Genomic DNA, 23,530 nt, shown 5'->3' on the forward strand with positions numbered 1-23,530 from the left:
CACAGGATGTCCCATGGTTAGTGATGATGCTTTCTGAAAGGAGATCAGGAGCCAGAGCCTTCAGCTATCAGGCTCCTCTCCTGTGGAATCATCTTCCTGTTACGGTCCGGGAGGCAGACACCGTCTCCACATTTAAGACTAGACTTAAGACTTTCCTCTTTGATAAAGCTTATAGTTAGGGCTGGCTCAGGCTTGCCCTGTACCAGCCCCTAGGTAGGCTGACTTAGGCCTAGTCTGCCGGAGGACCCCCTATAATACACCGGGCTCCCTCTCTCTCCCTCTCTCTCTCTCTCTCTCTCTCTCTCTCTCTCTCTCATCCTATTACTGCATCTTGCTAACTCGGCCATTCTGGATGTCACTAACTCGGCTTCTTCTCCGGAGCCTTTGTGCTCCACTGTCTCTCAGATTAACTCATACCGCAGCGGTGCCTGGACAGCGTGACGTGTGTGGTTGTGCTGCTGCCGTGGTCCTGCCAGATGCCTCCTGCTGCTGCTGCCATCATTAGTCATTAGTCATACTTCTACTGTTATTATACACATATGACTATTGTCACACAAGTATACTGTCAGATATTAATACATACTTTCAACATATTGTACCACAGTAGCCAGAACTATAACTATAATATTATTACTTTCATTAATGTTGTTGTAAGCTACTGTCATTACCTGCATCTCTCTCTCTCTCTCTCTCTCTCTGTCTCATTGTGTCACATGGATTACTGTTAATTTATTATGCTGATCTGTTCTGTACGACATCTATTGCACGTCTGTCCGTCCTGGAAGAGGGATCCCTCCTCAGTTGCTCTTCCTGAGGTTTCTACCGTTTTTTTTCCCCGTTAAAGGGGTTTTTTTTGGGGGGGAGTTTTTCCTTATCCGCTGTGAGGGTCTTAAGGACAGAGGGATGTCGTATGCTGTAAAGCCCTGTGAGGCAAATTGTGATTTGTGATATTGGGCTTTATAAATAAAATTGAATTGAATTGAAAGGCAAAAACAGATGCTGCCAATCCCTGGTAGCAGGGTGGCAGACCAGCCTCTATGTTATCAAGCTTGGTACTGTAATATGCTAATGGCTGTTTACCTGTGGGTGTGTCTTGCATCAGGACAGCACATGCAAAGCCTGATCTTTCTGCAACATAGAGATGAAAGGGTTTAGCATAGTACCCAATGCAGGGGCTGACTGCATGTCTGCTTTCAGCGCCTGGAACGCACCCTCTGCTTCCTCTGTCCATGTCAACTGTGCTGCATTATTTGTTTGTCCTGCTGCTCTTATAAGAGCCCTGAGGGGAGCGGTTTTTATTGCATAGTCACAAATCCACGGCCTGCTGTAACCTGTCATGCCCAGAAAAGACAACATCTGGCCCACTGTTTGTGGCTGAGGGGCCTTGATTACTGCTTCTAACTGGGATGGTGCAATACACCTTTTGTCCCCACATAGTGTTCTTCCCAAGTATTCTGCCGACTGTTGGCAGAATTGTAATTTGCTTTTACTGACTTTGTGCCCTCCTTCTGCTAAGGCTGTGAGCACAGCAATAGAGTCTTTTTCACATTGTTCTTTTGTAGGGCTACAAATGAGCAGATCATCTACATATTGCAGTACTGTGCTTTACACGTTCAAACTGGCAAGGTCTTGCGTCAACACGTGATTAAAGATCAAGGGGGAGTCCGAAAAACCTTGTGGGAGGCGCCTATATGCAAATTGCTGACCTTCATATGTAAAGGCGAAGAGATACTGAGAATCTGGATGAAGTGGTACACTGAAAAAGGCTGAACACAAATCAATTACTGTGTACCACTGGGACTCTGGTGTTATGTTAGAAAGCAACGTGTGTGGATCTGGTACGAGGGGTACTTCACCATCTACTACCGCGTTAACCGCTCGCAGGTCGTGGACTAAACAGTAGTCTGATGAATTTGGTTTCTTTATTGGAAAAATAGGAGTGTTACAAGGACTCTTAGTTTTAACCAACACCCCTGCTTCAACCAAACCCTGAATTGTTGGCCTGATTCCGTCAATTGCATGCTGCTTCAGTGGGTATTGTTTTTGATATGGTAGGTTAACGTGTGGTTTTAGTTTGATATTAACTGGTTGGGCTGATTTTATCAGTCCTACATCGGTCTTGTGAGCTGTCCATAGCTGAGATGGAACACTGTTTAGCATTTCCTCATGTTCCGCGGTGACTGTCATTTGTGTGGGTGTGCCTTCATCTACCACTACTTTGTCTGCTAACGCCTCATCACCTACTTTAACTGAAATTCTGATAAACTGTTTGTCTTTGGAAATGTGAATGTACTTGTTGTTTGTAGGCACCCACTCTCGCACCTGCAGGGCACGCCTGACCATAGGACCGAGATGATGAGACTCATAACCCTTGGCCACCAACAGTGTGACATGCGGCATGGACTTTGGTACTTGAAACCACCCAGATAATTCTTCTGGAAGGCGAACAGCCGCCGCCACGCCCTCCGGCCCCAAAAACATATCTTCAATTGTGATTAGATATCATTTTTTATTGAACATTGCATCCCAACATTCCTGGTAATCTACATGAGTCTGATCTCTGTCATACATGAGAGTGCAGTGCAGTGGCAGAGTGGGAGTATGTGCTGTGTCATAGTGCATGCGAATCCACCCCTCCCATTCAGTCCATTTTTGTTTAAGGTGTGATTCTTCTGGTGTCAGTTGAAGCCAATAGGCAAGGGCTTGTTGTTTCTCTGTTGCACTCTGGGGCAACTGTGACATCATGCCTTGTGGGGATTCATCTGGGAAGTCCAAATACAGTCCATCTTGGGTGCACATGATCTTTGCCTTTAATGGGCATAGAATGTCTCTTCCTAGCAGGTTTACTGGGGTGTGAGCTGAATATAGCAAATGAGCACATAAGACTTTACCTGCAATGAGCATTGGAACGGGCTCCGTTAGTGGTATGATCTGTGATTTCCCAGAGAAGCCTATTGGCTTTATAGATGACTTAGAGAGGGGGAACCTGGAGCCTTCTTTTCCAATGCATGAGTACGTGGCTCCTGTATCTACCATAAACTGATACTCATGTTCATGGATGACAACAGGTATGACAGGTTCATCATGTGACTGTAGTGATATAGCTGGTGACATTAGTTCCCCCTCAGGCTCCTCTGGGCACCCCTACCAGGGGCGGCTCTGTTCTGTGTTGGGCCAGTTTTGTGCTGGACCGTCCCATGGATTACTAGGACAGTGGGCTCGTATGTGGCCTGGTTGACCACACCCCCAACAGAGGTTGTCAGGTGGAGTCTGGTTGGCTCCGGGATAGCTTGCACCCATTTGAGGTGGTCCTGGTTGCTGGTTGAATAGGTCCTGACAGACATGCTGGTTGCCTGGTATGTAATTTCTGCCCCCTTTCCAGCCTCCCCGAAATGTTGTAAATGCTGGATCTCCTCGTCCTCCCCCTCGGTCCCGCCCTCTGGGGGGTCGCTGGCCACCGCCGCCTCTTGGTGTTTGCTGGTAATAATGATGGTGATGCATGGCGTTGGCTGAGGTAGCTGTTCCTGTTGGGTTGGGGTCATTGGGGGCTGATGGCAAAGGTGCTTGTGGTTGAATCGCCTGGGGAGGTGTTGGGTTTGCTGTTACCAGGGGGGCCTGAACCTTAGTTTTTTCTTTCTCTTTTTCTTTCTTTACCAGCTTACTGAGCTCTCCCAGCTGCAGCTGTGTTAGCTTGTTGGCTAGTTGTTTACTGTCTTCTTCTGTTTTCTTTTTGTCTTTTCTGTAAAGCTCCACATGATGGACAATATGTTCAGAGAACAGCGGCCAATCCACTTTCATTAATCCTACAACGCCCTCCAGGCGGCGCTGTACATCTTCTGGCATGGCCTTTTTCACCATCATTTTGAATAAACTCTGGGTTGTCTTATTAGCATTCCATGCTTCCCCTGTCTCTTCTTTCCACCTTTTCTGGAAGCTGTGTAGGAACTTAGAGGGACACTCATCTTCCCCCACGGTTTCTCCCTCCAATTTAGAGGGCTCTCTTTTTGCTGGGTGGTGAACTCTCAATTGTCTCCATACGCTAGCTTGGTAGCCTCCAAAATCCAGCCAATCAAATGAATTGGATCCAATAGCCGCACTCAGGTGAGAATCTGTGAAAATGTCTTTGGTGGTTTGTTTTCCTGCCACATAAGTGAGTAAGGCTTTGATGTCTCCCACCGCCAACTGTATTCCAGCTGTAGTTTCTTCCAAAGCCATGATCCACTTGTCAGCTCCATCTGTGAGCACTGGCAGGTGTTCTGCTAGCCCTATCATGTCCATAAAGGGCCAGGGCTCATACTGTTTTCTTCCACTGGTCTTTGTAATAATGGGGCACATGGGTTGTCCTTCTACCTTGTCATAGTCGGACTCTAATGGGCTTGGGGGTCCATATAGTACTTTTCCACCCCTCAATGTCATACCACGATGACTCCGCTCTCTGCTGTCTGCCACCAGTCTTTCAGCATCCGCCTTCCGAGGTGGTGCTTTACTGGATTCCATCATGCCTTGGAGTGTCAGAGTAATATGTTCTGTATTAAGGCTAACTCGGGGTTCCCTTTCCCCTTGTTGTGGGCTCTGGGGTAATTTAAGGTCGTCTTCTAGGGCCTTTATGCTCTGGGTCATTTGATCTATCCTCTGATCGGTCTGTTTTATCATTGCCTGCCATGTTTGAAACAGGTCGTCATGGCCGTTCTCATGTGATGACAGCCCTGTTGCAGCACCTTTTTCTTGACTGGGTCCACACCTGTCGGCCTGGGTGGTGCTTGCTATATTGCTTGGACCTGGCGGCGGGTCGACAGTAGCTGTGTGTCTATGATGTTGCTGATATTCTGCCTCAATCATCTTTTCCAGCTCTCATTCATCCAGGTCACTGAAGCGTCTAGGCAACCGCACCTGTTTCTCCCTTTTTCGTTCCCGTATTTCCTCTGCGGGGGATTGGTTTTCCTCAGTTGGAATACTGAAGCAGCTAGAGTGGTATGGTCGGTGTTTCTCGAGTCTTCCCCTCTTCAGTCGTCTCCGCCTCCCATTCTCACTCTGTCCTTGGGGTGGAGCTCGTTCTTTAGTGGGCGGGGTCTTGTTGCTGAGCACCTCTGTCAGATCCATGTCTGTGGTCTGATAACAGGTATTGTTTCTCCAGTTGTGGGGTACCTTCGGAGATAGGTCTGTCTCATACTCATCAGTTTGTTCATCCTCCTCATCGTCTGTCGATCCATTGGTACTGTCGGTGTCTGAGGGAGGCTCCATTTCCAATTTTAGTTTTTGTCGAGGCCTCTGTAATCCCTTCCTGTTGGGTTTCTGTTCAGTATTTTTGGTATTTTTGGTCAGAGTCACTGTGAATTTCCCCTCTACCTGACCCTCCATTTCCATGTCTTTTGACTGCCATAGTGGATACTGTCCCATTGCTGGCTGTGTTGGATCTTGTGGGTATGGGGGTGGTGGTGGTGTGGGTAAGGGCGGTGCTGTAGGTGTCACAGAGGCTGTAGGCGCCACCTCTTCCTGAGCCTGTTGTTCTTTTTCCTTCTCTTCCTGCTGCACAATTATTTTTGCACCAGCTTGTTTAAACCATCCCAACACTTCTCTCTCTTTGGCCCTTTTATTTTTTAGCTTGTAACTCGCTTTTGTGTCACAAGCTTCTTTATGCCTCAGTTCTGACTCTACTTCATCACAGCATGCCAGATTGAATGTACCTTCCATAGGCCAACGATTCTTTCCTGATGTTCTTTTGTGCCATTTAACCACACATCGTTGAATGCATTTCATCCTGCTTGGGTGTTGTCTCATTACTAACTCCACTGGGGTTAAAATCCTTTTTTCCATTTTTTCCTGATTAGCTCCCATGAAACCCTGCTTCACTTCACTAGCTCTTGGTATTTCTGGTAGTTGGTCTGTCTCTTTTGTGCGTATCAGTACTATGATTTTTCCTACTGTTATGGCAGTTTTATATTTTTGTTCTCTGAAAGGGTTGTACTCTAAACTATGTGACCCGTCCCCTTGGGGAATCGGGGTTAAGCACCCAAATTTACCTGTTTCCCACTCAACTTTTCTGGGCACAACAGCAATCTGCAGCCGTGGAGGGTATCTCACCCCGTTTTGGCCTTATCTGGTGCAGAGAAAGTGAAGCTACTGGTCCGTCCTTATACTTGTCACACAGGGTCTGTAATAGAAAACTTAGTGAATATGGGACCCACAATCTACGCAAAATCTCTTCCCACGGGGCACCCGGAAACTGTTCTTCTACTTCTTTTAGATTAACAAACTTGGTGATCTGCCAAAGTTTTTGTTTAATTTCTTGCTCGCTTTGCCAATGCTCCACCCCCTCGTTATCTATGTAGGTTCGTTCCAACCAAAAATGTGTACGTATGTACTGTATTCCTCACTGTTGGCTGTATTCCTCACCCCCTCCCTTCGTACTCTCTGTCAAGTCAGTCGCGTAATGATTTGTCAGTCTTTTTACAGTTACATTTTATTCAACACTTTACTGTATTTACAACATTTTATACAACACTTCATGCATTACTTTTGAATAGATTATATTGTGTTTACTACAACTTATTTGATACTTCTAGATATATTACAATGTATGTACAACAACTTTATAGCTTACAGTTAGATTTTTACAATTTTTACACTTTTGATCGATCTGTTGACTGTTTTTTCTCTTTTCTTTTTTCTTTATCTTGTTTTAACTTGTAATTCTTTCAGCGTTCTGCCCGTTCAGACCTGTATGTCTGTGGCGACTCCCCTGCCCTCTTGGCTGAGAGATCACCCTTTAAACAGCGGTATCCACAGAAGCTTTATGTCTTTTTAACCCTTTATCCGCCTGTGCAGACCTGCCGTCCAACACAGCACACCTGCCCCTACAGGCAGGCGTGCTGAAAGGATAGGCAGCGGTATCCACAGATAGGCTTTTTGTATATCTCTGTTTCTCTTTTACTTTTTCAACTCTTATTACCGGTTTCTTTTTTCTCGTCCCTGTTTTAACTCTTACAGGTTCTTATTGTGCACTTCCTCTTAATACTCGTAATACTTTAACTACTTTAAATACCTTAACCTATCTTACTGCTTGTTATTCCATACATTCAACACTCATTCGCTCTTTCCGCTCCACGATCATACCTATTGCAGCAGACCCCAACTGTCTCCAGTGATGTTAGTTGTCTTTTTTTTTTTAATGATATCTCTAACTACTTTCCAATTCAATTAATTTATCTTAATTAGATTAATCAATTCATTATAATTAAATAAAAAAATTCACCATAATTAGGTTCTTTAGGAGAGGAATTTGTCAGATACCTTTGACCTGGGCGGCTCCCAGCACTGCACCCCAGACACACCCGGTTTAGACAGAAAAAGGCTCTGCTTACCTTATTTGGTGGCCACCTGTGTGTCTGGCGTACAGCCCAGTGCTCCCGGTCTCTGGCTCCAACCCTCCTTCCCTCCTGGCTGCGCTCGCCAGTTGTAGAGGCAAAAATCAGTGCCTGGAAGTGGGCCTGTAGGCTCCCGATCTTGTCCTCCACTTGACTTCTCAGTTGCCCTTTGATGTCAATCTGGTACCTTGGATTCAGCCAAGTAATACTCAAAGAAACACTGGAGACAGGCAGAGTCCGATGCAATCAAGTTTAATGTGTTCACAAGCTTCAACACATACAACTCATCGAGTCAAGCTCCGGAGCAGGACTGAAAATCTACTCTCAATGTGTCTGCTTTTATGCTGGTGGAGACTGAAGAGAGTCTCCACCTTCTTCTGCTAATCCATCCCACTTCAATGTAAAGCTATTGGTGGCAACCTTTTTCTTTTTGTCCAATTGTGAACAGGCCCAATTTTAATGGTGTATCACTTTCGATTTGAGCCTGGAAGTTCCCAAATTTTCCACCCTTAGCTTCGGATTTGCTTTCACTTTATTTTTTAAAAAACATGTGAAGCTTGGGGACTTTCTTTATGCAGTCCCTCGTGTTCTTATACAATATTAACTTTAAAATGTGCATCTGGTAGTACAAACATTTGAATGTGTGTGTGTGCTATCATTATACAGAACATAATAGGTTATGTGTGTGCTCTGTGGTGTGACTACAATGTTGACTCATAACTCTAATTTGTGAACCCTTTAATATGTATAACAATGCTTTAACACATATAGATGCATTTCAATTGGTTTTATAAGAACTTATGTATAAAACATGGTTATATGATGCAATTTATGCAGTATATCACTTTTGCTGAATCAGGGATTAATTCTTACACTACAACGGCCACAAGTAAGAAACATAAACAGTGCCACCGACCAGTACGCAGAGAAATCGTAAATGACTCTGTTCCACTTCCAGCAGACTGGTCGAACTTCATGGCACTGGGAGAGAACAAAGCAGATCTCGCTCGACTACTCTCAACCCATCTGATATAACACAGCCCAGAAGATGAGCCTGTGGTTGTAGTATCAGGTGGGTTTGCTGAAGCGACCACTGTCAAGTCATCAGATCCAGATCTTGAAGTCTCCTCTCTGTGCTGCTGCCGTGGTCCTGCCAGATGCCTCCTGCTGCTGCTGCCATCATTAGTCATTAGTCATACTTCTACTGTTATTATACACATATGACTATTGTCACACATGTACACTGCCAGATATTAACCCTCTGCGGTCCAGAACCGCGCCAGTGCATCAAAATCACGTGACCGATTTAAGACGACGTAGCAGCAAGACATAGCCTCACTGAGTCTCCATTTCAATTTGTGTGGAAAGTGCAAACTTCAAACTTTGTACCACTTTTTAAATTGTGTTGATAGGCCATATAAAACCAGACTTATGATAAATCATAAACACCATGATTTTCCTGAATATTTTTGTCACGTTTGGTGCAGGAAGTAATGGTAAAAACGGGCTTTTCGGCCTGACAAAAGTGCTGAAAGCAACAACAGCAGGAAAAAAAAAACCCACCACACCCTCTTTCCTATTGGTGGAAAAATGTGCCACATCAACCAATCAAAAAATAGTATGGCAACAGCAGCATTTGTTGCTACGAAAGAGGGGAAGGTTTGTGGGAGTTACGGCAGCAAGAGAGAAACAGCGATAGTGATAGTGAGTGGAGAAATAGTTCGAGATTTGGTGATATTTAGCGTGTTTGGAGCGTATGGTTAGTGTGTAGTGTAGTTGTTTTTTTGTTTTGCGTGTCAAAACAATGAGGCGACTCCTGAATGTGGAGCAGGCACTGCATCTCCTCTTTGAGCAGGATGTAGCGGAGGGAAACGCGGATCCGGAGTCGGAGCCAGAGAGTGAGGACTTTGATGATGAAGGGGATGATCCATCGTTTGTGTTGGAAGAGGAGAGAGAGGAAAAGGAGCCTCCGACGAGCGCACCGAGTGGCACCCGGAGGTCCGCACAGAGGAGGGGACGGCGTAGCGCGCCCACACGGTCACGGTATCCACTGACACAGGCGGCAGAGCCAGAGCCACGCCTCCACTCTGAGCCCTGGAAGACAGAGGAGGATGCTGACACTGCCCCAGCAGTAAGCAGGTTCCAGCCATGGAGAACACCAGGAGTCCAGGTAGAGACACTTTCTCCACACAGTCCAAAAGACCTGTTTCTGTTGTTTTTTGCCACTGACACAGTCAAGCAAATCTGCAGCAACACAAACAAAAATGTTGCAAAAAACAAGGAGTTAGGGAAAAAGTACAAATGGACTGACATAGAGACAGATGATCTGTACAAGTTTTTTGGTCTTCTTATGTACATGTCTTTGGTGTCACTGCCAAGTCTCCAAGACTATTGGAGAAAAAATCACGTTTTGTCTCTACACCTTCCAGCCAAAGTGATGACACGAGACAGGTTCAGATCCATATTTTGGAACATCCATCTCAGTGATCCTGAGGAGGATGTTCATAATGACAGACAGAAGGGAACACCAGGCCATGACAAATTGTTTAGAGTCAGGCCTCTTTATGATGATATCCTCAGTGCCTGCCAGGCTTATTACCACCTGAGGAGGGAGCTGGCAGTGGATGAAAGGATGGTGGCGACTAAGGCAAAAACTGGCATGACACAATATATGAAGGACAAGCCAACTAAATGGGGGATTAAACTTTTTGTATTGTCCGAGTCAAGCAGTGGCTACACCATCAATTTCAGCATATACACTGGCAAGGCAGTAACTGTGAGTGAACATGGGCTGTCTTATGATGTGGTCATGAAGCTTATTCAGCCATCCTGTCTTGGCACTGGATATGACCTCTACATGGACAATTTTTACACCAGTCCCAAACTATTCATGGACCTGGCCAGCATGAAATTTGGAGCGTGTGGCACCTACAGGGAGAGCAGAAAAGGATGCCCCAGAGGGAGGGAAAATGCTCTCACCTAAAGATGTGAAAGAGGATCAGTGAGATGGATCAGAGAGGGCCCACTTGTGTTTGTGAAGTGGATGGACACAGGGGAGGTGTCTGTGTGCTCCACCATCCATCCTGCATTTTCAGGTGACACAGTGTGGAGAAGGGTGAAGGACAGAGATGGATGCTGGGCTGTGCGAGACTTTCCCTGTCCCACATCAATCGTGTGGGACAGGGAAACTACAACCAGAGTATGGATGGGGTTGATCTGTCAGATCAGCTCATTCAGTATTACTCCACCCACAGAAAAACTGGTCACTGGTACAGGACCATGTTGCTGCACTTCTTGGACATTGCAACAACAAATGCCTTCATCTTGCACCGTGAGATGAGCAATGCCAAGCAGGTGCAGCCCATGACACATAAAGATTTCATGGTGGAGCTGGTGAGTCAGCTTTGTGGCATGGACAAGGAAGGTGTTCCTCAGAGCAGGAGAGCTGATCATGTTCCTGTGCCCATTGTCACAGCCACAGATGCAAGCCAAAAAGCCACAAAAGGCAGACAGAGGTGCAAACATTGCCTCCAGGTGGACAACAGGAGGAGTGACACACCCTGGAAGTGTCAGGCCTGTGATGTGCCCCTCTGTGTTGTGGTGGACAGGAACTGCTTTTCAGAGTGGCACAAATAAGTTGTGTGGCATCTGATTGTTTTGTAAATAGTTGTAAATAGTTGTTCAAAAAACGCCTGAGGCATTGCCTGCATTTTCATGTAAATAGTTATATATAACTTTGTTGTTTGCTAAATTTGTTCATCCATTCTAAGTTACAAAAATGGTTCGTTAGACATGTTTGTGGTCTTTACAGTCAAAAATCAAACTTTTTCCTACTCAGATTTTATGTTTTAAGTGTGATTTTAGGTCCAGTGTGTTAATACAGTATGTCAAAATGCAAAATAATTGTAAAGTCATACAGTTGAGGTTGTGCTGAAAAGAATGATACCAAACAAGGCAAGGTTAACAGTTTTTTAAGGTGAAATTTAAAGGTAAAATGAAAAGTAGTCAAAAACGGCCAATTATCCCCTAGACCCCAATACATACTTTCAACATATTGTACCACAGTAGCCAGAACTATAATTATAATATTATTACTTTCAATAATGTTGTTGTAAGCTACTGTCATTACCTGCATCTCTCTCTCTCTCTCTCTCTCTCTCTCTCTCTCTCTCTCTCTCTCTCATTGTGTCATACCCATTACTGTTAATTTATTATGCTGATCTGTTCTGTACGACTTCTGACATTGCACGTCTGTCTGTCCTGGAAGAGGGATCCCTCCTCAGTTGCTCTTCCTGAGGTTTCTATCGTTTTTTTTCCCTGTTAAAGGGTTTTTTTTGGGGAGTTTTTCCTTATTCACTGCGAGGGTCATAAGGACAGAGGTCGTATGCTGTAAAGCCCTTTGAGGCAAATTGTGATTTGTGATACTGGGCTTTATAAATAAAATTGATTGATTGATTGATTGATTGATTGATTGATTGATCCTCTCTGAGTGCTGACCACGAGGAGGCTGATGCACGACTGATTTTGCACTGTATCCAGGCTCCTATGGACACAATAGTCGTGTCAGCACGTGACACAGACGTGCTTCTTTTACTTCTAGCACACCATGACAGAATCGGATGTACCCATCTCTACATGAAAGCCGGGACATCAAAGGATCCAAAGTATTTGCCAGTACATGACATTCGCAAGTTACTATCTGATGATCAAGTGGACACACTCCTTGCCTTCCATGCCATCACTGGCTGTGATAGTGTGTTTCAGTTCAGTTCAAGTAACATCACACCAATCTTACTGGCCTTGTGAAGGGCCCTCTCACAGAAGATATTGTGAATTCAACAGAGAAATTCATCTGTAAGATGTATGGTGTGCCCGAGGTTGATACATGCAACAAAGCAAGAGTGAAGTTGTTTTGCAAAGGTCTCCAACCTCAGATGCAGTGAAGTTTCATATCATGCGTTCACACTATCAAGCGGCAGTCTGGAACCAAGCTCACCTGCCACATCCTGATCTTCCTCCAGTGGATGAAATGGGATGGATGCACAAGGAAGGTCAGTTAGTGCCACGGCTACTGTCTCTGCCACCTATGCCTAAAGCCTGCAGAGAGTTCACTTCATGTGGGTGTACCAAGGGATGCCTCAGCCAATGCTGCAGCTGCAGGTATGCGTATAGGGGATTAGCTGATGTTGATCAATGTGTACAAGATGGTACAAATATGATAGACTGGTATAACATCAGCCTGCCAGACTGCATATAATACTGCTGACTGTTTGTTATTAACACATTGTGGAACTCATAACCTGATAATTGTGAACCAATAACTGAGGAAAAAAGTAACAAAGGAACAGAATAAGCGTAAGGATAACTGTAACATGTATTCCAATGTACCTGTACTTGCACTGGTTGTAATCTTTCTATTCTGTTCTACTCAGAAAGAGTCAAATGGAATGTATAGAAGCATTCAACTGCAGGAAACTTGACAACACTTGCCAGAACACTGAAGAAGACTGTGAATAAGCTGTCACTGTGAGGATAACTGTACCAAGTATTCCAATATACATTTACTTCTACTGGGATAAAATATGATTTCTATTTTATTCTATAATAATATATTCTATTCTATTCTGTTCTATTCTATTCAGGAAAAGTGACATGGAACCTCCTGGAATACTGAGGATGACAGCAAAGAAGTTCATGTAACTCCAGTGTCAATACTGTATAATGACTGTATATGCATGATATTCTAACAGTAAATATGCAAAACAAAAGAGTTAAATGAATAAAACCATCACCTGTATCATCCTGCTTTTGGATAATATTTGATTGACAACTTATTTATCACTAATGACCACCTTTTTCACTATACTTGTATGATTTTCAAGCTGATTATTGACATTTGATGTAAATCAGGACAGGATGTTAGATTCCCCATGTGTGAAAACCTGTGAAAACACATTTAATTCAAGTTTGGATTTCAAGCACATCACAACACTGAGACTGCACTTGTAAAAGTTTAAAATGACATTCATCTGAGGAGTGATGCATCAAAGATTTCGGTTCTGGTATTACTGGACCTCAGTGCTGCATTCGACACAGTTGACCATAAGATACTGCTCGACAGACTAGAAAAGTTTGTGGGACTTTCTGGCACTGTGCTAAATTGGTTTAAATCTTATTTACAAGACAGGGATTTCTTTGTGTCACTTGGCAATTATGAATCTGTGCGAACAAAAATTACATGTGGAGTTCCTCAAGGGCCTCTTCTGTTCAACATCTATATGCTCCCTGTTACACCCACAAACGTAATAACAGCCCACAAACGTAATAAACCACAAATGTAATACAAATCTACAGCTTTGAATGTAATAATCCCTCAAATGTAATAAATTTCCCACAAACGTAATAGCAGCTGCCTACTACAAACATAACACACAATTTTCCGCAAATGTAATAACTATTACATTTGAAGGAAATTATTACATATGTGGGAAGGTGAAAATCTAAACTGTAATAACTTCCCACAAATGTAATATGAGACTGAATAATGATCTTTGTGGTTGTTGTTGTTTGTTTACTTATACACCTGCCAATAGTGATGCGTGTGTTGACAAGCAACCCGCAGGTCGGGTGGGGCGGGTCAGAAAGTGACAGAGCAGTGTTCTGAGTAAGTTAGAAATAACTTACAGAAACACACACACACACTGGTCATTCCTTGTCAGTTCACAGAATTACTCTGTGGCAGCAAATATGTTGTTTAATTGGATTTATTTTATTTTATTCTGCTTCTTGTTAATACGGATTTAATGGGAAATTTATTACATTTGCGGGATTATTACATTCAAAGCTGCAGATTTGTATTACGTTTGTGGTTTATTACGTTTGTGGGCTGTTATTACGTTTGTGGGTGTAACACTCCCTCTTGCTCAGATTATGGAATATCATAACATCTCCTACCATACTTATGCGGATGACACACAACTTTACATAACAGTGTCACCAGATGACTACAGTCCCCTACATCTGCTAAATAAGTGCATTGACGAAATCAATACATGGATGTGCCAGAACTAAACACAGACAAAACTGAGATAGTTGTTTTTGGCCCCAAAGAACAAAGATCAATAGTCAGTGCTCACCTTGACGCCATAACACTAAAACCTACAAATCAAGCCAGAAATCTTGGTTTAATTCTGGACTCTGACCTAAATTTCAATAGTCACATTAAAACAATTACTAAATCAGCCTACTACCACCTTAAAAACATAGCAAGAATAAAATAATTTCTGTCTAAACAAGATACAGAAAAACTTGTTCATGTTTTCATTTTCAGCAGGCTGGACTATTGTAACGGTGTCTTCACAGGTCTGAGTAAAAAATCAATCAGACAACTGCAGCTCGTCCAGAACGCTGCTGCCAGAGTCCTCACCAACACCAAGAGAGTGGAGCACATGACACCAGTGCTTAAGTCACTGCACTGGCTTCCTGTGTGTCAAAGGACAGACTTTAAAATCTTGTTACTTGTCTATAAAGCACTAAATGGTCTCGGGCCTAAATACATCTCTGATATACTTGTATGTTATGAAGCATCCAGACCCCTCAGATCATCTGGAACAGGTTTACTCAGTGATCCCAGGATCAGAACCAAACAAGGTGAAGCAGCCTTTAGTTTCTATGCTCCCCGACTGTGGAACAAACTTCCAGAATATCTGAGGTCGGCTGAAACTGTCAACTCATTTAAATCAGGGCTTAAAACATTACTATTTACTGCAGCTTACCAGTGAACTAGATATGTAACTTGGATAATCTGTTGCTATTGTTTTTATATTTGTCTGCTGTTGCTTTTGCTTTATGTTTGCTTTTTAAATGCTTTTTCTGCACTGTTTTTAACTATTTATTGTCTTGCTTTTACCTTTTGTTTTTAATGATCTATTGTTTTTAATGTATTTCTCTTGCAAAGCACATTGAATTGCCTTGTGTATGAATGGTGCTATATAAATAAAATTGCCTTGCCTTGCCTTGCCTTGCCTTTGTATCTTGTTTAATCAAAAAGATATGTACTTAAATAGATTTCAGCCTGGCTGTGGCGGCCATGTTGGATTTCTCAATTTTGAGGCATTTTGGGATATTTGAGCTTCATATACAGCAGATTTGGATTCAGCACCCCTTAATACCCCTAGAAAAGTTGTATATTATAAATATTCACAAAATGCCTCCACCACTTTAAAAAAGCACATTTTCAGAAATTCTGCCTAGACTAAGTAAATCAAGGGGGCTTGTCACAACATCTGTCACTCACGATGTGACAACAATGATTGGAAGCTGATTCTAGGAGTATGGGCTGTAAAAAATCAGACCATTTAGATAAATCCTGCGTTTTTGTGACTATTTTAGTGCTGTTGCTGTTATAGGTTCCATCAAAAACAATCAGTTCTAAGGTTTAATAACTAATATTTTAATATTTTCTTTAATAATTTTCTCATTTTTATTGTAAAAGATAGGCAGGGCTTAGCCCTGCAAGCCCATTTATACCAACCATCTCTGGTGGTGACAGTACTCGTGGTTTGTTGTGTAACACATTGTGATGTAAGTACATGAATATGTAAATACATAATAAAAATTTTAACAGGATAACAAAATGTGTGGAAAAAAATCAGCACACCCTAAAACAGCAGGTGCGTAGGAGAGAGGCTGCAACCCCAATATATATAAAAATCAAAAAAGGCTCCCGCACACTGTCTCACTCTCTTATTTTCATTTTATTTAAGCAACGTTTTGGTCGGTCTGACCTTCACCAGGCATTTGCTTAAATAAAATGAAAGTAAGAGAGTCAGGCAGTGTGCGGGTGCCTTTTTTGAACAGGATAACAAACTTTAACATGGATAAAACATGAATTATAAAGGACAGTAAATCATAAAAGAAAACAATTTTTACAAAGACTAAAGTGGTGATTAAACAAAGGAGCTTGTAATTTTGGACTATAACATTTCCTCAAAGATGTGTATACTTTCGTGATGTTTGTAACACTCTGTTACAGACTTGTACTTGAAATTAGGTAATTTGCTGTAACCTGTAGTGTAAGATTTAATCATTGATCAGGTAAATGCTCATATTACATAAGTTGGTTAAGGTTAAAGTCCATATAATAATGTTTTTATGTATCCATGTGTGTCAGAACACTTACAAGTTATGTATTCAGATATTGAGAACACACACACACACACCATACTATGTACTGCCTGAAAGTGTAATAATACACACACACACACATTAAAGTTATATTGCATGAAGGCACAGGGGACCTTATAGTGATAGTCCCCAGGTTTCATATGTTTTTAAAAAACAGAGTTCAAACCTAATGGTGGGAGAGTTTGGGGATTTCCAGGATGAGGTAAAAGGATTACACCATTAAAACATGCCCAGGCATGATCTGGACAAAAGCAAAAAGGCCTGCCACCAATAGGTTTGGGCTCAGGAAGGAAGGGCTAAAGGAAAAAGGGTGGAGATTCTCTCGAATCTTCACCAGCATAAAAGGGAGAGCTCAGAAAGCGAAACTTCAGTCTTGCTCCGGAGCCTGACTCATGAGTTGTATGTGTTGAAGCTTGTGGACTCATTAAACTCGATTGCACCAGATTCTATTTGACTCCAGTGTTTCTCTAAGTGTAGCCAACTGAACCTAAACTACTAAAGTCAGCACAGGGGACGATCTTGAAGAGAAGGTGAAGACGAGGTCAGTTGCCATTTGGCCCAATTCCAGGCACTGATTTTCTCTTCTAAAAGTGGCGAGCCGAGCCAGAAGGGAGGAGAAGTCAGAGCCAGAGACCGGAGCACTGGGCTGCACGCCAGACATACAGGTGGCCACCAAAATAAGGTAAGCAGAGCTTTTTTCTGCCTAAACCGGGTGTGTCTGGGGTGCAGTGCTGGGGCCGCCCAGGTCAAAGGTATTTGGCAAATTTTCCTCCTCTAAAGAACCTAATTATGATGTGCTGATTGATTAGGAAATAATCAAGGGCATCATTGAGATACAACTAACATCACTGGAGACGGTTGAGTCTGGTGCAATAAGTGTGATCTTGGAGCGGAAAGAGTGAATGTGTGTGTGTTGAATGTATGGTAACAAGGTAACAAGAGATAGTTCAAGTATTTAAAGTGTTAAGAAGACAAATAAGAATAAGAAGTGCACAAGAGAAGAAGAAACCTGTAAGAGTTATACAGGGAAGAAAAAAATAACCGGTAAAGAGTTAAAAAGAATACAAGAGAAGAAATACATAAAGCATATCCGTGGTTACTGCTGCCTATCTTACCAGCACCCCTTTAAGCCTGTAGGGGCGGGGATGTTGTGTCGGACGGCAGGTCTGCGCAGGCGGAATGCCAAGAAGATAAGAGAAAAGATATAACAGAGTTAAAGACATAAAAAGCATATCTGTGGATACCGCTGTCAATCTTGCCAACATTCCTTTAAGCTTGTAAGGGCGGGAGCGTTGCGTAGGGAGGACAGGACTCCACAGGCAGAATGCCAAAGAGTTAAGAGAAAAAAGAGAACAGTCAGCAGATCGATTAAAGTGTAAAATTGTACAGTGAATTAACATATTTAAGTGTAACATATAAAGTTGTTGTAAATACAGTAAAATGTTGAATGATAATGTGAGTGTAAAAAGACTGATAAACTACTAGACGACTGACTTAACAGACATAAGTAGGGGGGTGAGAAATAGAGACAGTGGGAAAGATCGGACTAATAAATTAAGTACATAAATTTTACCGTCATAATAATATTTAGAGGAGTAACATTAGAGACTAAATAACGGACACCTAAAATAGATGGAAGAGGGAGACGACAGTGGAGATGAAATTTGGGAAGAAGAACACTGTAGTACAGAGGGTCCTGTAGAATACAGGGGGATACGCACACACTTTTGGCTGGAGTGCACCTACTTAGATGACGAGGGGGCAGAGCATTGGCAGGACGAGCAAGAGATTAAACAAAAACTCTGGCAAATCACTAAATTCACTAATTTGAAAAAGGTAAAAGAAGAGTTTCCAGGTGCCCCGTGGGAAGTGATTTTGCGTAGATTGTGGGTTCCTTTTTCACTAAACCCACTATTACAGAGCTTGTGTGATAATTATAAGAATGGACCAGTAGCTTCACTTCCTCTGCACCAGATAAGAATACAGGGCCAAGCAGGCGGGACGGGATACGCTCCACGGCTGCAAATTGTTGTCGTGCCCAGAAAAGCTGAGTGGAAGACAGGGACATTTGGGTGTCTAACCCAGGTCTCTCAAGGCGACGGGTCACACAAATTAGAGTACAACCCATATAGAGAAAAGAAATATAAAACTGCCATAACAGTAGGGAAGATCATAGTACTGATACGCACAAAAGAAACAGATGAACAGCCAGAGATCCCAAGAACCAGTGGAGCCAAACAAGGCTTCATGGGAGCCAAGCAGGGAAAGATGGAAAAAGGGGTCTTAACCCCAGTGGAGGTAGTAATGCGGCAACACCCGAGTCAAGTGAAATGCATTAAACGATGTGTGAGCAAATGGCACAAAAGAACATCAGGAAAAAATCGCTGGCCTATGGAAGGTACCTTCAATCTAGCATGCTGTGATGAAGTGGAGTCAGAATTGAGACACACTGAAGACAGAGACACCAAATCCAGTTATAAGAAAAAGAACAAGAGAGCTAAGGAGAGGGAAGTGTTAGGATGGTTCAGACAAGCAGGGGGAAGAAAACAGATGGTACAGCTGGAGGAAAAGAAAAAAGAACACCAGGATCAGGAAGAAGTGATGCCTACAGCTCCTGTGATGCCTACAGCACCACCCCTACCCACACCACCACCGCCCCCATACCCACAGGAGCCAACACAGCCAATAATGGGACAATATCCACTAAGAGATTCAAAAGCTATGGAAATGGAGGGTCAATTGCAAGGGAAATTCACAGTGACCTTGACTAAGAATACTAAGCAAGAGACCAAGAAGAAACAGGGACCACGGAGAAACTTACTACTGGAAACGGCGCCTCCCTCAGAGACAGACAGTACTGACGGATCATTTGATGACGACGGGGACACAGAGGCCACTGACTTTAAATTATATACAAAGGAACTGAATGGCAAGGGGGGAAGGGATGCTGAGCAACCAATTGACCCGGAGACAGCAGGGTTCGCTAGTGCAGAAGGCACTCCCCCTAAAGGAAAGCGAGCCGCACCCCTGGCACACAAAGGGAATGGGAAGCCGAGGCGACTAAGGGAGGATGGATACGAGTCTCTCCATTCAAGCTACTCGAGCCTCCCTATGAAGAAGTCTGCTCATCATTCAAGCTGCTCGAGCCTCCTCTTGGGGGAGTCCAGGTCCCCCACAGCAGTATCACGTAGGAAAAAGGAGGAACGGCGAGTACCACAACCCAGACCCCTGAGTGCCTTGGAGGAACGACAGTTGCAAGAATGGCTGGAATGGGAGGTGGAGCACCGTCGGGTGCGCCAAGAAGAAGAGCATCAGGGGACAGCCACCATCGACCCCACATCTCACCCAGGTCAGAAAATGAAAGATGAATCATTCAATGGGTGCGGGGGTCCCGGAAAAAGTGCCTCAAGGGGAGCATCACCGGCCGACACCCAAGACCAACAGCTACTCCAGCAATTGGAAGGAGTTGCCTGCAGAGCTGAAGATAAGGTATTACGTATGGCTCAGGAGTTGGAGAAATTAGAGGAGCGGCTGGAGGAACACAGAGCTTCTCAGCAGAGACAGGCAGAACTTTGAGTTAGCCCCACAACAGAGCATATCACTCTGACACTCCAAGGCACTATGGAATCTGATAGAGCACGGTCAGAGGAGGCACAGGCCACTGACAAAGGACAGACACCAGATAGAAGAAGTCAGGACCGAGTTGGTATGAAACTAAGGAACGGGAAAACAGTCGGTGACCAACTGGTGGACCTGTTGGATGAAGAAGAGAAAGGTTCCCACATGTGCCCCCCTGTGACAAAAACTGGTGGAAGAAAACAGTACGAGCCCTGGCCCTTCATGGACACGATAGGTTTGGCAGAACGCCTACCAGTGCTCACAGATGGGGCTGATAAATGGATAATGGCCTTAGAAGAAACCACAGCTGGTATACAGTTGGCCTTAGGAGACATCAAAGCTATACTCACCTATGTGGCAGGCAAACAGACCACCCTGGAAATATTCACTGCAGCTATTGGTAGCAATGCATACGATGATGAGAGCTTTGGACACCACCGTTCCTGGGTGTGGCAGCAGCTGAGAGCGCAAAGAGAGACCCATCCAAGCTGGAGGGAGAGACCATGGCGGATGATGAATGTCCCTCCAAGTTTCTACACAACTTCCAGAAACGATGGAAGGAAGAGACAGGAGAAGCATGGAATGCTAATAAAACTACTCAGAGTCTGTTCAAAATGATGGTTAAAAAAGCCATGCCAGAAGATGTACAGCGACGCCTAGAGGGTGTGGTAGAACTGATGAAGATGGACTGGCCACTGTTTTCAGAACACATTATCCATCATGTGGAGCTCTACAGAAAAGACAAAAAGAAAATGGAAGAGGATAGCAAACAGCTGGCCAACAAACTGACACAGCTGCAGTTGGGAGAGCTAAGTAAGTTGGTCAAGAAGGAGAAAGACAAAACTAAAGTTCAGGCCCCCATAGTGATGGCAAATCAAACAGCCCCACAGGCCGTCCAGCCCCAAGCACCTCTGCAGCCAGCCCCAACGGACCCAAACACAGCAGGAAATGACAATTTTGCCAATGCCACACATCACCATTACTATTACCAGCAGCAAGCACCAAGAGGCGGCAGCAACCAGCGGCCCCCAAGGGGGCGAGGCCGAAGTGGACCCAAAGGAGATACAACGTTTCGGGGAGAATGGGAGGGAGGCCAAAACTACATACCAGGAAACCAGCATGTGTATCAACAAGCCGCCCCCAACCAGCACGCAGACCCACCAGACATGGGCACAGGTTATCCAGGAGCTAATCCGGCTCCACCTGATAACCTGTGCTGGGGGTGTGGTCAACCAGGCCATATACGGAGTCAGTGTTCTAGTAATCCATGGGAGGGTCCAGCACAGAACTGGCCCAACACGGAGCAGGGACGCCCTTGGTAGGGGTGCCCAGAGGAGCCTGAGGGGGAACTAATGTCACCAGCAATATCACTGCAGTCACAAGATGAACCAATCATACCTGTTGTCATTCATGACCGTGAATACCCTTTTACGGTAGACACAGAGGCTACGTATTCATGCATTGGAAAAGAAGGTTCCAGGTTCCCCCTCTCCACGTCATCTATAAAAACAATAGGCTTCTCTGGGAAATCACAAGTCATACCACTGACGGAGCCCGTTCCAATGCTCATTGCAGGCAAAACCATATGTGCACCCTTGTTATATTCAGCCCATTCCCCAGTAAACCTGTTAGGAAGAGACATTTTATGCCCTTTGAAAGCAAAGATCATGTGCACCCAAGATGGACTGTATTTGGATTTCCCTGACGAACCCCCACAAAACATGATGTCACAGCTACCCCTGGACACTACAGAAAAACAACAAACACTTGCCTATTGCCTCCGGCTGGCACCAGAATCACACCTCAAGCAGGCATGGACTGAATGGGAGGTGTGGATTCGACTTCACTATGACACAGCACATACCCCCACTCTGCCACTGCACTGCACGCTCATGTATGACAAAGATCTGACTCATGTAGATTACCAAGAATGTTGGGATGCAGTAATTAACAAGAAACCATGTCTAATCACAAGTGAAGACATGTTTTTGGGACCAGAAGGCGTGGCAGCGGCCGTCCGCCTTCTGGAAGAATTGTCTGGGTGGTTTCAGGTACCAAATTCTACACCATACGTCACACTGTTAGTGGCAGAAGGTTATGAGTCTCACCATCTTGGTCCTATGGTCAGGTGTGCTCTGCAGGTGCAAGAATGGATGCCCACAAAGAACAAGTACATCCACATTTCTAAAGATAAGCAGTTTATCAGGATCTCAGTCAAAGTAGATGATGAGGCAGTAGCAGGTAAGGTAATGGTAGATGGAAGCACACCCACACATATGGTACTCACTGCAGAACATGATGAGATGCTAAATCAAGTTCCACCCCAGTTGTGGACAGCTCATAGGACTGATGTAGGATTGATAAAATCAGCCCAACCTGTTCACATTAAGCTGAAGCCACACGTTAATCTACCATATCAGAAACAGTATCCTCTCAAGCAGCATGCGATTGATGGTATCAGGCCAACGATTAAGGGTTTGGTGGAAGCAGGGGTGTTAGTTAAAATTAAAAGCCCTTGCAAGACACCCATTTTTCCCATCAGAAAACCAGACTCAACAGACTACCGTTTAGTTCATGATTTGAGAGCAGTTAATGCGGTGGTAGACGGCGAAGTACCACTCATTCCAGACCCACACACGTTGCTGTCAAACATCCCACCAGACACTCAGTGGTACACAGTGATTGATTTGTGTTCAGCCTTTTTCAGTGTACCAGTACATCCAGATTCTCAATATCTGTTTGCTTTCATGTATGAAAATCAGCAGTATGCTTACTCCAGACTTCCGCAAGGATTCTCAGATTCACCTTCTATCTTTAACCGCGTGTTAACGCAAGATCTAGCAAGTTTGAACGTGCCAAGCACAGTGCTGCAGTACGTAGACGATCTGCTTATTTGTAGTCCAACAAAAGAACAGTGCGAGAAAGACTCCATTGCCGTGCTCACAGCTTTAGCAGAAGGAGGGCACAAGGTCAGTAAAAACAAACTGCAGTTCTGCCAACAGTCGGTAGAATACTTGGGGAGAAGATGCATTGCACCATCTCAGTTAGAAGCAGTGATCAAGGCCCCTCAACCGCAAACGGTGGGCCAGATGCTATCTTTTTTGGGCATGACAGGCTACAGCCGGCCGTGGATTTGTGACTATGCCATAAAAACCACCCCGCTCAGGGCTCTGATAAGGGCAGCAGGACAAACCAATAATACAGCACAGTTGGTATGGACAGAGGAAGCAGAAGGAGCGTTCCAAGCTCTAAAAATAGACATGCAATCCGCTCCAGCGTTGGGGACTCCTAACTATACCAAACCCTTTCATCTATATGTGGCTGAAAGGTCAGGCTTTGCCTGTGCTGTGCTTATGCAAGAC

General features: G+C 44.2%; 1 long non-coding RNA gene across 1 annotated transcript; it reads left to right on the forward strand.

Annotated features, from left to right (window-relative positions):
* The first annotated feature begins 12,255 nt into the window (after positions 1 to 12,255).
* LOC117260944 (uncharacterized) lies at positions 12,256 to 13,161 on the forward strand. The gene is made up of 3 exons (XR_004501991.1): positions 12,256 to 12,524; positions 12,797 to 12,890; positions 13,007 to 13,161. It is a non-coding gene; the product is annotated as an uncharacterized LOC117260944 (long non-coding RNA).
* The last annotated feature ends 10,369 nt before the right edge of the window (positions 13,162 to 23,530 follow it).

Source organism: Epinephelus lanceolatus, chromosome 7 (genome assembly GCF_041903045.1).
Source record: "Epinephelus lanceolatus isolate andai-2023 chromosome 7, ASM4190304v1, whole genome shotgun sequence".
In the NCBI taxonomy this organism is placed as follows: Eukaryota; Metazoa; Chordata; class Actinopteri; order Perciformes; family Serranidae; genus Epinephelus; species Epinephelus lanceolatus.